Genomic DNA, 12,315 nt, shown 5'->3' with positions numbered 1-12,315 from the left:
TTGTATTTCTTGATAGGTAGAAATCGCCATTTCCAAAAAATGAAAGATAGATCCAGAAGAGCCCTTATCTTTTTTCAGTCTTTGAAATTCCATTTGTAATCCTTCAAAAGATAATGCCATTTTTTCTTTCTTTCTTTTTTAACGCAACCCTAATGTCTTTAATCCCTTTTTTTTAACAAGCTTTCACAGAAATCTCAAAGTCACAAAGCAAACCAAATCAGAGCAAACAGTTTCATTTAGCACTTTCTTCTTTCTATCTTTTCACCTCCTTTAGGGTAGAATTCAAATACACACTTCCAAGATGATCTTCTAGAAGTCTTAGTGTCTTTTAATCCTGTTCTTATAGGCTCAAAGCAATCTCCTTCAGTACAATCTTATAATGAGTCTTTATCTCTTCCCTTCCCCTTGTAAAAAATAAAAGGAATTTTAATTTTTTTAAATCCAATGTCCAGAAATCCTTTATCCCTTGGCTTTAAGTTTCAAATTAAATTACCTTCGGTGCCCAAGTAGATTTTCCAGATCTCCGTCTGTTATTTCTATGGGGAGGGAGAGTAAAAAAAAAAAAAACTTCCCCTTGACAGCTTTCACCGCAGCTTTCCGATCTTCTTTGGGAAACAATGTATCCTCAGGCAATTCAAACAGTTCAGTTTCCAGGGTATTTAAGAGTTGTTATTGTCTCGGCTCAGCCAGCACTTTTACTTTCAGCTTCCTCCAGCACAAATCTTACCCGGCTGCAGGCTTCTTTGTGACGGCCATCACTGACCGCCGCTCCACCACCTTGGGAAAAAGGGGTTTTTCCGGCTGGGAAGGGGGTCTGCGACACCCCAAACCCCTGTCCGGATCCCCTCTCTCTTTGGCTGCCTCTACAGGGCAGCCATATCCCCCAGACCCATTTGGATCGGGGGCACCTTGGCAGCAAGCACAGCAGGAATCGCGAGCAGTCACGAATTCCTGCTGCCACCGAAGCCACGCAACCGGAAGCTTGAACCTGTGTTTCTTTGGTTCTAGTTATAGTTGGGAAACATACTTAATTCCAGACCTTCAGCATATCCTAGAAAAATACTTACCATTCATGCATTAAATTCCAGGTGGTGATCTTTTAATATTCCTTGAAGTTCAACTGTATTTTCTCTGATAGCAATTCCTTTTCACTGAACTTCCTTTCTAAATATAAAATATTTATAAAAAGATAAAGTTGCTGGTTTTAATATCTGTCATCTGATGACTCCTTTACATTAGACTAAGTCCTTAAGTTAAAACATTTTACTCACAAGAATCAACACAAAATGGTCTATGTCTTCTCAAACACTTTCTTAATAAAGGTCAGTTGTCTACATATTTTAGTGGAATGTTCCTTTCCATTAATCTACTACCCCTCTTCTTTAAAAGCCTGATCTGTTATTGAGCATGATTTTCAACTTTGATTTAGGGAGCAGGTAGCTAAACTTTCAGTCCTGAGGAACCTATCAAATTCCAGAGATCCAACAGGCAAGAATGCTCTCCTGGAATCTCCTCTGGACCTACAAGAAGGAGAGTGTGCAATTCAGAACAAATCTGAGAAATCTCTTTATGTACAAATGCTATGTAATATCTTCTTTATGCCTCTGTAAGTCATTCTACTTGCCTTTTTTACCCACCATGGCTTGTGTCCTCTGAAACAAAAATGGGGAAGACTATCTGTGAATGAAGTAAGGTTGGAGAAGCACTTGGACGTTACCACACAGCATCACAAAGTAGGCCTAAATAACAGCTTTATTGAGGTGTGTTTATTGAGTTTGTCCTTTGCTGACTACTAGCAATGATACAGATCACTCTTCTTCAATTTTATCATGGCGACATAGCGGTTAGAATGCAATATTGCAGGCTAATTCCTCTGTCAACTGTCAGCAGTTCAAGTCTCACTAAAAGAAGAAACTTTATTAAAAAGCAGAGTCACTTATAATACAGTGAACAATTTTATTTTCCAGTTCCATTCATATGAATTTGACAGAAACTTATAAATGCTAAGGATATATAATATTGGTAACATTGACAAACCTGATAAACAAACTCTGTTTTTAATTCTTAACAGATCAGTCCTAATTCAATTTTGCAGCAAAAACAGATATAGCCATGATTTAATAGTCAGAAATACTTTTTCTTTACAACTTGACCTTTGCTGTTGAGCTCAGGCCTCAGCAAAATAATAAAGCATTTGGGGAAGAAGATACATCCCAATAACCCAGCACTAGAAGCTAAGATGGAGAAGATCTCTACAGCCACCATAAATTTTCCTTTGGTGCTCAAATAGGTGGGAACAAAAGACAGCCAAACACTACAAAATATCAGCATGCTAAAAGTGATGAACTTGGCTTCATTTAATGTGTCTGGCAGGTTCCTAGCTAGGAAAGCTACCATGAAGCTGACCAGAGATAGAAACCCCATATAGCCCAAGACAAGATAAAACATCACAACAGACCCTTCATTACATTCTGCTATGATCTCTTCAGTCATTGATCACATGTTAAGTTCTGGAAAGGGGGGAGAAGTGATCATCCATGCCAGACAAATGCCTGCTTGAAGGAAGGAGCCAGGAAAAACAATTAAGAAGGACAGTCTTTTTCCCAACCATTTTCTCATGCTGGTTTCGTGGCCATGAATGCTGCAACAACCATGATGGTTTTAGCCATCACAGAAGAAATGGCCACAGAGAAGATAATACCAAAGACAGTTTGTCTGAGGAAGCAAATCAGTTTGAGAGGTTTTCCAAGGAAGAGAAAAGAACAGAGGAAGCAAAGCAGAAGGGAGATTAGAAGAGTGTAGGTGAGGTCCTTGTTGTTAGCTTTAACAATAGGAGTATCTTTATACTTAATAAATATTGCAAGTATGAATATAGAAATGATTGAGAATAAAACAGCAACTGCAACTAAAATGATCCCTAAGGGTTCTTCAAAGGTTAGGTAGGTTATGATTTTGGGGATGCATCGAACTTTGTCTTTACTTGGATATTGATCTTCTGGACATTCAGAACAGGCAATTATGTCTGCAAATAAAAGAGAGGCCATAAAGCATGGAATCACAGGTGTGACATTTATTACATAAAGGTAAAACAAGGATTTGTGTAGAGTATAGAAAAGCTGAGTAAAACATATTACAATTTACCTGACATATTTGACATTTTCCCATGAGAACATGGATCACAATCATAGCAGCAAAATTTTTCGCCTTCTTTCTTTTTCTTCTGATAGCCAGCAGGACAGGGATCATTACACACTGAAAGGGGCGGGACCTGTTGATAAACCAGGATAGAATTCAGCACTGAAGATTTGAATAATATTGAACAGTCATCCTCTAGTCTAGTCTGTCTGCAGAAATTAGAGTAACAGAGATCATAGGATCATGAAATGAAATAAAATGTCCTACCCGATAATCTCTCTAACACTTCCAAGTTGCATCCAAACTATTCTTTCCCTTCCCCTCTCTGGATTAATTGAAGGAGGAGGAGAAATAGTTTTTAAAAATGCATGCTGCAAGATGTAATATTTAGCTTAGTACACCCAGAAAACTAATTTAAATAGCCATCTTAAGTGTGCGTCTGAGCACTGACTCAGATATTAAAGTTTAGCATATTCCTTCTGATCTTTGGAGATTCTCAGCCAGGTCATGGTTGTTCCAAAATCCTTTTTTCAAGAAGCAACTGGACTTTCTTTGTTGTTCCCTAAAGATTTATTTATTTATTTGTTTGTTTGTTTGCTTGCTTGCTTGTTTATTTGTTTGTTTGTTTGTTTGTTTGTTTTGTCAAGTGATTATAAGATAACAGGTATAAGTATAAACATAGTTATGAATACATGAAATGGATACATAAAAGAAACAATAGGACAGGGATGGTAGGCACATTGGTGCACTTATGCATGCCCCCTACAGACCACTTTGGAAAGGGGTGAGGTCAATAGTAGACAGTCTAAGGTTAAAGTTTTTGGGGTTTGAGGAAGAAACCACAAGAGTCAGATAGAGTATTCCAGACATTGACCACTCTGTTGCTGAAGTCGTATTTCCTGCAATCAACTTTGGTGCGATTAACCTTGAGTTTGTATCTATTGTTTGCTCTTGTATTGTTATGGTTGAAGCTGAAGTATTCATTGACAGATAGGACATTGCAATGTATAATTTTATATACTATACTTAGATCGGACCGAAGGCGGCGTACTTCTAGGTTTTCTAGGTCTTGAATTTCAAGTCTGGTGGCATAAAATGTTTAGCTTCTCATCCAAAAAGCTTCTTCAGTTCTGACTGATTTCTGGAGAATGGAAGGCAAGGAATATAAATCCTTCTATTCTCCATCATTCAGTCAGAGCTGAAGAAGCTCCTTGGATGAGAAATGAAATGTCTTCCAGAAAATGCAAAAAAAGTCCAGTTGCTTTTTGAAAAAACAGTTTGGGACACAGTTCCCCTTCTATATCTGATTGATGAACCAGCAGTGTGCAGCAGCTGCCAAAAAAGCCAAACAGTTCTAGGATTTTTGCTATTCTTTTCCCAACCTTGACAATAGGAGTCTGCACTTTTACAGTATTGTTCATACAACTAAATTGGAAGCTTTCAAAATACCATATCTTCCCTCATCCCCTCTGTAATTTATCAGCCAATTATATTTCCCCAAGAGCCAGAAAAACAGTTATATTTTAAGTACAGAGTAGTTAATTTTAATTGATTAAAAGACTTGACATCCAGCTATATAATTAAACTCATCTCTGATCTCCAGATCCTTTATTCCAAATAATAAAATACCAGAAAATCTATACCCTCTTAAAATATTTGGGCCAGATAATTAAATCTTCATGAGTCACAAGTTCATTTCCTTCAAGTGCTTTGGGAACCATCTTTCCAATTTTTACTTTACAGTAGGAATTGTTTGGAAACATCATAATATTTCTAATATCAAATCCAGATAGCACTTCTCCATGTTGGTTGATGGTCACTGTTTCTCCAATTGAATTATTAAATGAAAGGCCTCGAAGAAACCAATGACGCTAACTTTTAAAAAAGGAGAGGGAATAAATAAGATGAAACAAAGCAGTGGATTTTGTCAAGATTCAATGATTTTTTTCTCTATGGAAATAAAAGTGACACAACTAAAGTTGCCCTGATTTCTGACAGTCAATCTTAAGAAGGAGTATCACTAAACCAAGCAAGTATTTTTGTTGTTTATTTTGTCATCTCACCCAACTGAAGAGACATGGCCTTTGGCTGTGAAATTGATGTTTCCTTTGGGTTCAAAATAGAGGATGGGACTTAGAGAAGTATAAATTATTCCATTGGTAAAATTATGGTTTTTTCAGGTGTTATGGAGAATTGCACTGTTGAAATGCACTCTGTTGCTTCAGGTCACTCCATTTAAAAATCCCTTTCAGCCTTGTCCTACAAAACTTTCTGCAAACATGGCACCTTCATCCTGTGCCAAAGATCTCCAAGATGGGGGTTCCTTTGATATAGAATCTGTCCTCTGATACACTCTACTCAGCCTTGGGAAGATTGACCCCAGATTGGGCACATATTACAGGTTGTGTGACTTCAAGAGAATGGTAATCCCATGCTTGTGAGTGTGAGCCATGGTGGCGTAGTGGTTGGAGTGCATTACTGCAGGCTACTTCTGCTGACTGATGGCTGTGAAGCTATCACCTTGAAATTTTGAAATGAGACACTCATGTTCCTTCAGGTTTCTTCCATTAAAATTCTCTCTCGACCATTTCCTGCAAAAATATGAGGAAGACTGGTGGCTTCAACCTATGAAGAAGTTATTCCAGACTGGGGACTTCTGCTATCTAGAATCCATGTTGAAACACACTCCATCCAGCCTTGACAAAATCATCATCAGATTGGTGAACATGAGGTACAGGATGAAGGTATGTCAACTTGGGTGCCTTGAACAAATCCTGAATGCCATACTTGTATCATAGTCACCCAACTGAAGACATTCAGCCATTACATAGCTTTTTCTCTGGTAATATTGCACTACTAATTAGAGCGTACAAAACATTTGCTAGACCAATACTTTAATACAGCTCATCGGTCTGGAACCAGCACTATATATCGGATATTAATACAGTCGAAAAAGTCCAGAAATATTTCATGAGAAGAGTTCTTCACTTCTCTACTCGTAGCAGAATATTTTATGCCACCAGACTTGAAATTTTATACCTAGACAACCTAGAACTACACCACCTTCAGCCCGATCTAAGTGTAGTACATAAAATTATCCACTGCAATGTCCTACCTGTCAATGAATACTTCAACCACAACAATACAAGAGCACACAATAGATACAAACTCAAGGTACCAAACTTGATTGCAAGAAATACGACTTCAGCAACAGAGTGGTCAATGTCTGGAATACTCTACCTGACTCTGTGGTTTCTTCCTCAAACCCCAAAAACTTTAACCTTAGACACCATATAAAAACAGTGAGAAACATTTGATGCATCATGAGATGGATGTCTACAACTGGACTAGCTTGTGGGAAAATATGATGTGCAATTCAACTGCAGAGCTAGAAAGCATACAAAAGGTTATTATTTTTATTATGATCAATGCAAGTTGAAGTGCAAGTGAATACTTTCTCACATTCTTACATTCTATTCTTAAGTTATAAAAAAAAGTCAGGAGATAAATGGATAGAGGGAGGGTGGAGGGACAGACAGACAAAATCAAGTCACTGCGCCTAATGCGCAGACATGATATTCTTCCAATTAAAATCAGAATTCTGTTTTTTTTGGGAATCGCCCACCCCACCCTTTCCCCCCTTCTTCTCCTCCTTCCCCTCCCCTCGGAGGCCTCCTGAGTCAGGAGTTGCTACCGCCGGCGCGGCTCGCTGGCGGCTCCAGTCCCGCGTTGCCTCGGGAAGGAAAGGCAAAGGAAGAGCCACGGCGGCGCTTTGCAACGGCAGCAGCAGCACCGGAGGCTCAGGCTCAGTGGCTCCTGGTTTTGCCTTTCCCTTCCCAAGACAACGCAGGACTGGAGCCGCACGGAGCTGAGCCGGTGGTAGCAACTCCTGACAGCCCAGGCTGGACACCTGAGCGGAGCCCGGGCGGAACTGCCTGTTGCTGCTGCGGGCATCTGGCTGCCCAAGTAAAGAACCGCACCAGCTCAGGGAAACTGTTCCAAATAATAAAATATCAGAAAATCCATACCCTCTTAAAATATTTGGGCCAGATAATTAAATCTTCATGAGTCACAAGTTCATTTCCTTCAAGTGCTTTGGGAACCATCTTTCCAATTTTTACTTTACAGTAGGAATTGTTTGGAAACATCATAATATTTCTAATATCAAATCCAGATAGCACTTCTCCATGTTGGTTGATGGTCACTGTTTCTCCAATTGAATTATTAAATGAAAGGCCTTGAAGAAACCAATGAAGCTAACTTTTAAAAAAGGAGAGTGAATAAATAAGATGAAACAAAGCAGTGGATTTTGTCAAGATTCAATGATTTTTTTCTCTATGGAAATAAAAGTGACACAACTAAAGTTGCCCTGATTTCTGACAATCAATCTTAAGAAGGAGTATCACTAAACCAAGCAAGTATTTTTGTTGTTTATTTTGTCATCTCACCCAACTGAAGAGACATGGCCTTTGGCTGTGAAATTGATGTTTCCTTTGGGTTCAAAATAGAGGATGAGACTTAGAGAAGTATAAATTATTCCATTGGTAAAATTATGGTTTTTTCAGGTGTTATGGAGAATTGCACTGTTGAAATGCACTCTGTTGCTTCAGGTCACTCCATTTAAAAATCCCTTTCAGCCTTGTCCTACAAAACTTTCTGCAAACATAGTACCTTCATCCTGTGCCAAGATGGGGATTCCTTTTATATAGAATCTGTCCTCTGACACACTCTACTCAGCCTTGGGAAGATTGACCCCAGATTGGGCACATATTACAGGTTGTGTGACTTCAAGAGAATGGTAATCCCATGCTTGTGAGTGTGAGCCATGGTGGCGTAGTGGTTAGAGTGCATTACTGCAGGCTACTACTGATGACTGATGACTGCCTGCCATTTGGCAGTTCAAATCTCACCAGGCTCAAGGTTGACTCAGCCTTCCATCCTTCCAAGTAAAATGAGGACCCAAATTGTTAGGGCAATATGATGACTCTGTAAACCACCCAGGAAGGTCTGTAAAGCACTGTAAAGTGGTATATAAGTCTAAGTGCTATTGAATCAAAACTACCCAACATTAAAGACCTTCAACCAGAACTACTGGGGAGGACTAAGAAAAGACTTCTGTAGCACTGATCCATACTTCAAGACAAATTGGATTGCTTTGTTGTACTGAATCCCTATCGCTACCTTAATTGAATGAAGAGAATTGTATCAACATTTGATGTCAACCTATTGACAGAAGTGAATAACTCATTTTGCACAGGTGTTTTAAACACAGGTCTTTCCAGAAGTGAGTAACTCACTTTTGTCTACTACCTCCTCACTAAATTCAGAAGGAGGAAGAACCTCAGTATACCTTTAGATGGTAGTGTTGGAAGAAATATTCATCTGGTTCAGTTCCAAGTGGGAAGAAAGACACTGGAAACATGGAGGCTGATTGGAAAGATGATTTATTGATGGACAGGGCCACAGCAGTTGACCACATGGAGTGGAGAGCGAGTGTTATTTATACCCTCTCTTGGGCTTTGCCCTTGAGCTTCCTCTTTCTGTGCAAGATGTTGGCTGCTGTAGGGGCCATAGCTAGTAGGCTTAATTCCACACTTGTGTCAAAACCATCCAGCAATGAACATCTTCAGCCAGGATTGCTGGGGTAGACTAAGAAAAGACTTCACTTACAACACTGTGAATTGCTTTATAGTAGTGAATCATATCACTACTTATTTGAATTAGGAGAATCATGTCAACATTTAACATCAGCTTTTTCCTGAGTAATGAGTAAATCACTTTCTTCCACTGTTTTCTCACTAATTTAAGAAATAAGAAGAGGCTTAGTTTATCCTTAGATCATGGGTGTCAAACTTGGCATGCCACATTGCCATCACATGACATATTGTGATGTTTTCCCCCTTCACAGAGCTGGGATGGCATAGCCTGTGCATGACACATCTGGCCCGCAGGCTACTAGTTTGACACCCCTTCTAGATGGTACTACTCTTCTCCTGATGGTACTAATCTTCTCCTCATATGATCCAAGATGGTGCCAACAACAACTGCCCCAGTGAAATGCTCTCTAATGATTTCTTTTTTTCTTTATTATTCTCTGCAATTCACAATGGATTTCATACTCACGAGACCATTTGCTAAGAATTGGGCAATGTTTCTTTAAGGAGCAGCTTTCTGATTCCTCACCCCCACCTGTCTTTGAAAACACAGAGGAGATTCTAACTAATTCCCCAGTCCTATGGATTACAACAAACAAAGGAAAAAATGTGGCAGTGCCAGAAAAGGAGACAAGGTAAATGAACGGGAATTTTAAATAGACTAAGGAATGTGGGGGGGAACCCTCTCCCTTCAGTCTTTCTGACTAATTTATGCTCACTTGCTAACAAGATGGATGAAACATGTCTTTTAAATAGATGCAATTCTGATTTCTACAATTCAGCAGTTCTCTGTTTTACCGAAACATGGCTTAATGCACAAATTCATGATGACAACAGCATATACATCCCAGGATTTGAGATATTTAGATAGACAGAATTGAAGAGATATCAGGTAAAATGAAGGGTGGAATGTTTATATATCAACAACAGCTGGTCTCAGGATATAATATATAAATTCCATGATTAAAATTTAAAGTCTTTACATATGAACTGCAAGCCATTTTATTCTCCACATGAGTTCTCCTCATTTCTCCTAATAGCTGTGTATGTTCCTCCACAAGCCTGTGTAAACAAGGCATTACAAACTCTAGCTGATCAAATTATGGAGGCTGAAGCCAAACACCCAGATTTCCTTCCCATCATTTTAGGAGATTTCAATCAAACAAATTTAAGGAAAGAGCTCCCAAAATATTTCCAGCATGTAAATTGTCCCACCAGAGGCAAAAATACTTTAGATCACTGCTACACAACAGTAAAAGATGCTTATAGGTCTTTACCATGAGCAGCTGTGGGACACTCTGATCACTGCATGATTCACCTTGTACCTGCTTACAGACAAAGACTTAAAACCATGAAAACAATAATTAAATCAGTGAGGACTTGGTCTGATGAGCAAAGCTGAAGCTCCAGGCTTTCCTTGATTGCACTGATTGGAATGTTTTTGAAGATACCTCTGCAGACCTAGATGAGCTCACAGATACCATAACATCATATGTCAGCTTCTGCAAAGACTTATGTGTATCAACAAGGAGCCTGTACATATATAGTAACAATAAACCTTGGTTTACAGCTAAACTTAAGCAGCTACATCATTCCAAAGAGGAAGCTTACAGAAAAGGTGACAGAATGCTATACAATCAGGCCAGAAACATATTAACAAGAGAGCAGCAAAAAGAAGCTACTCTGAAAAGTTAAGGAATCAGTTCTCAACAAATGAACCAGCAAACATGTGGAAAACTCTTAAAAACATCACTGGCTAGAGCAAACCTCCTTCCCAGGCAGAAAGAAATCAACAACTAGCAGATGACCTGAATGTGTTTTACTGCAGGTTTGAAAGGAAATTACAGCCACCTATCTTCACAAGCCCCATCTCAAACACACCAACAACAGCCAAGCCTCCTACAACTGACCCCAACCCATTAGGTTCACAACCTCTGGTGATCACAGAAAAAGGAGTGCAAGATCTATTTCACAGACAAAAGCCAGGAAAAGTACCAGGGCCAGATAAGAATCTTCTTCTTGCTTAAAAGTCTGTGCTGACCAATTAGCCCCCATCTTCACCCAAATCTTCAATAAATCACTAGAGATGTGCTATGTTCCTTCCTGCTTCAAACGTTTTACCATCATCCCAGTGCCAAAGAACCCCTCCATCAAGGAACTGAATAACTACAGACCAGTTGCTCTAACATCTGTAGTTATGAAAACCTTTGAAAGGTTAGTGCTGTCCCACCTGAAAACCACCACAGATCCACTGTTAGATCTCATGCAGTTTACGTACCAAGCAAAAGATTAAAAGATGATGCTGTTAATATGGCTCTGCACTACATCCTACAACACCTTGAATCTCCAAATCTCCAAAAACTATAGAAATGGTTGGGAAGAATGCTTTGCATTCATTCAAATAGACTACACTTTAATTAACTCACTATAAATGAGAGTGATTTGATTTACAGTCTCCAAGATTTTTTACTGACCCCAGACTAGAAAGAAGTATTCTTTACTGAAATCATACCAGTATGTCTTCCTTCATCCTGGCCCCATAGGAACTCTTTTCAAGGGGGACTTTTTCATTTTTCCTAAGCCAAAGCTGCCAAAGTAGGAGCAACAAGAGGTTGAAGTCAAAAGGGAAAGTCAAAAGGGGTTATATTAGAGGAAGGGATCAGTGAGTTAACATGACTCTGCGGTCATTAAGTCGAGGCAGGGTGTGAAACTCCTGAATTCTGATCACATGACCCCAGGGGCAGTGCAATGACCATAACTTTGAACATGGGTCATAGGTCCCTTCATTCAACACCATAATTACTTCAAATAGTTGCTCAGTGTATAGTCATACATTGAGAATTATCTGGATGCTATAACCATAGACAGAGAAATGTACAGAATCCCAGAGTTAACATTTAGGAACTAAAAAACCTCCCTTGCATTAACAAATGTCAGCATTCATGAGATAATCATCAGAAGAATCCTGTGTAATAATGGTGTGCATGGCATGATTGCAAGGAGAAAGACATTGCAGATAGTCTTCAACTTATAATTATCTATTTAATGAACATTCAAAGTTACAACAACACTGAAAAAAGTAACTTACAACTGGTCCTTGCACTTATAACCATTGCAGCATCCCCATGGTCATATGATTCAAATTCAGGCATATGATTCAACAAATTCAGGCAAGTATTTATGATAATTTCAATGGCAACTGCTGCTAAGAAGAAGCTCTTTCTTTATAACATTTTTCTTTTCTTTTTTCCTTCCCTTTCTTTTTTCTCTACTCTGCTTCAGAATGATAAAAGCCGAAATATATTACCCAGATAGTATATCTTTTTTTCAGGTACCAAATGCATCTTTTTTGAAAAAGACCCAATTGACCATGAAAATAATCAGAACTAAAAGAATTAAAAGCAGAATCACTCATTATACAGTGAAAGATTTTATTTTCCATTTTTGTTCGAAAGGAGTGGATGTGTTGGCAAAGTGATTAAAATGCAGTATTGCAAGCTAACTCTGTTTATGGCCAGCAGTTCGA

At 38.8% G+C, this 12,315-nt stretch overlaps 1 pseudogene; it reads right to left on the bottom strand.

Moving 5' to 3' along the window:
- Positions 1-2,124: 2,124 nt before the first annotated feature.
- On the bottom strand, positions 2,125-4,856 carry LOC113428120 (vomeronasal type-2 receptor 26-like; annotated as a pseudogene).
- Between the last annotated feature and the right edge of the window lie 7,459 nt (positions 4,857-12,315).

Source organism: Notechis scutatus, chromosome Z, assembly GCF_049901735.1.
Source record: "Notechis scutatus isolate UNSWTSFEM ecotype Mainland chromosome Z, rNotScu1.2, whole genome shotgun sequence".
NCBI classification, from domain to species: Eukaryota; Metazoa; Chordata; class Lepidosauria; order Squamata; family Elapidae; genus Notechis; species Notechis scutatus.
The sequence above is the reverse complement of the archived record's forward strand: the minus strand, read 5'-3'. Positions and strand labels throughout refer to the sequence as shown.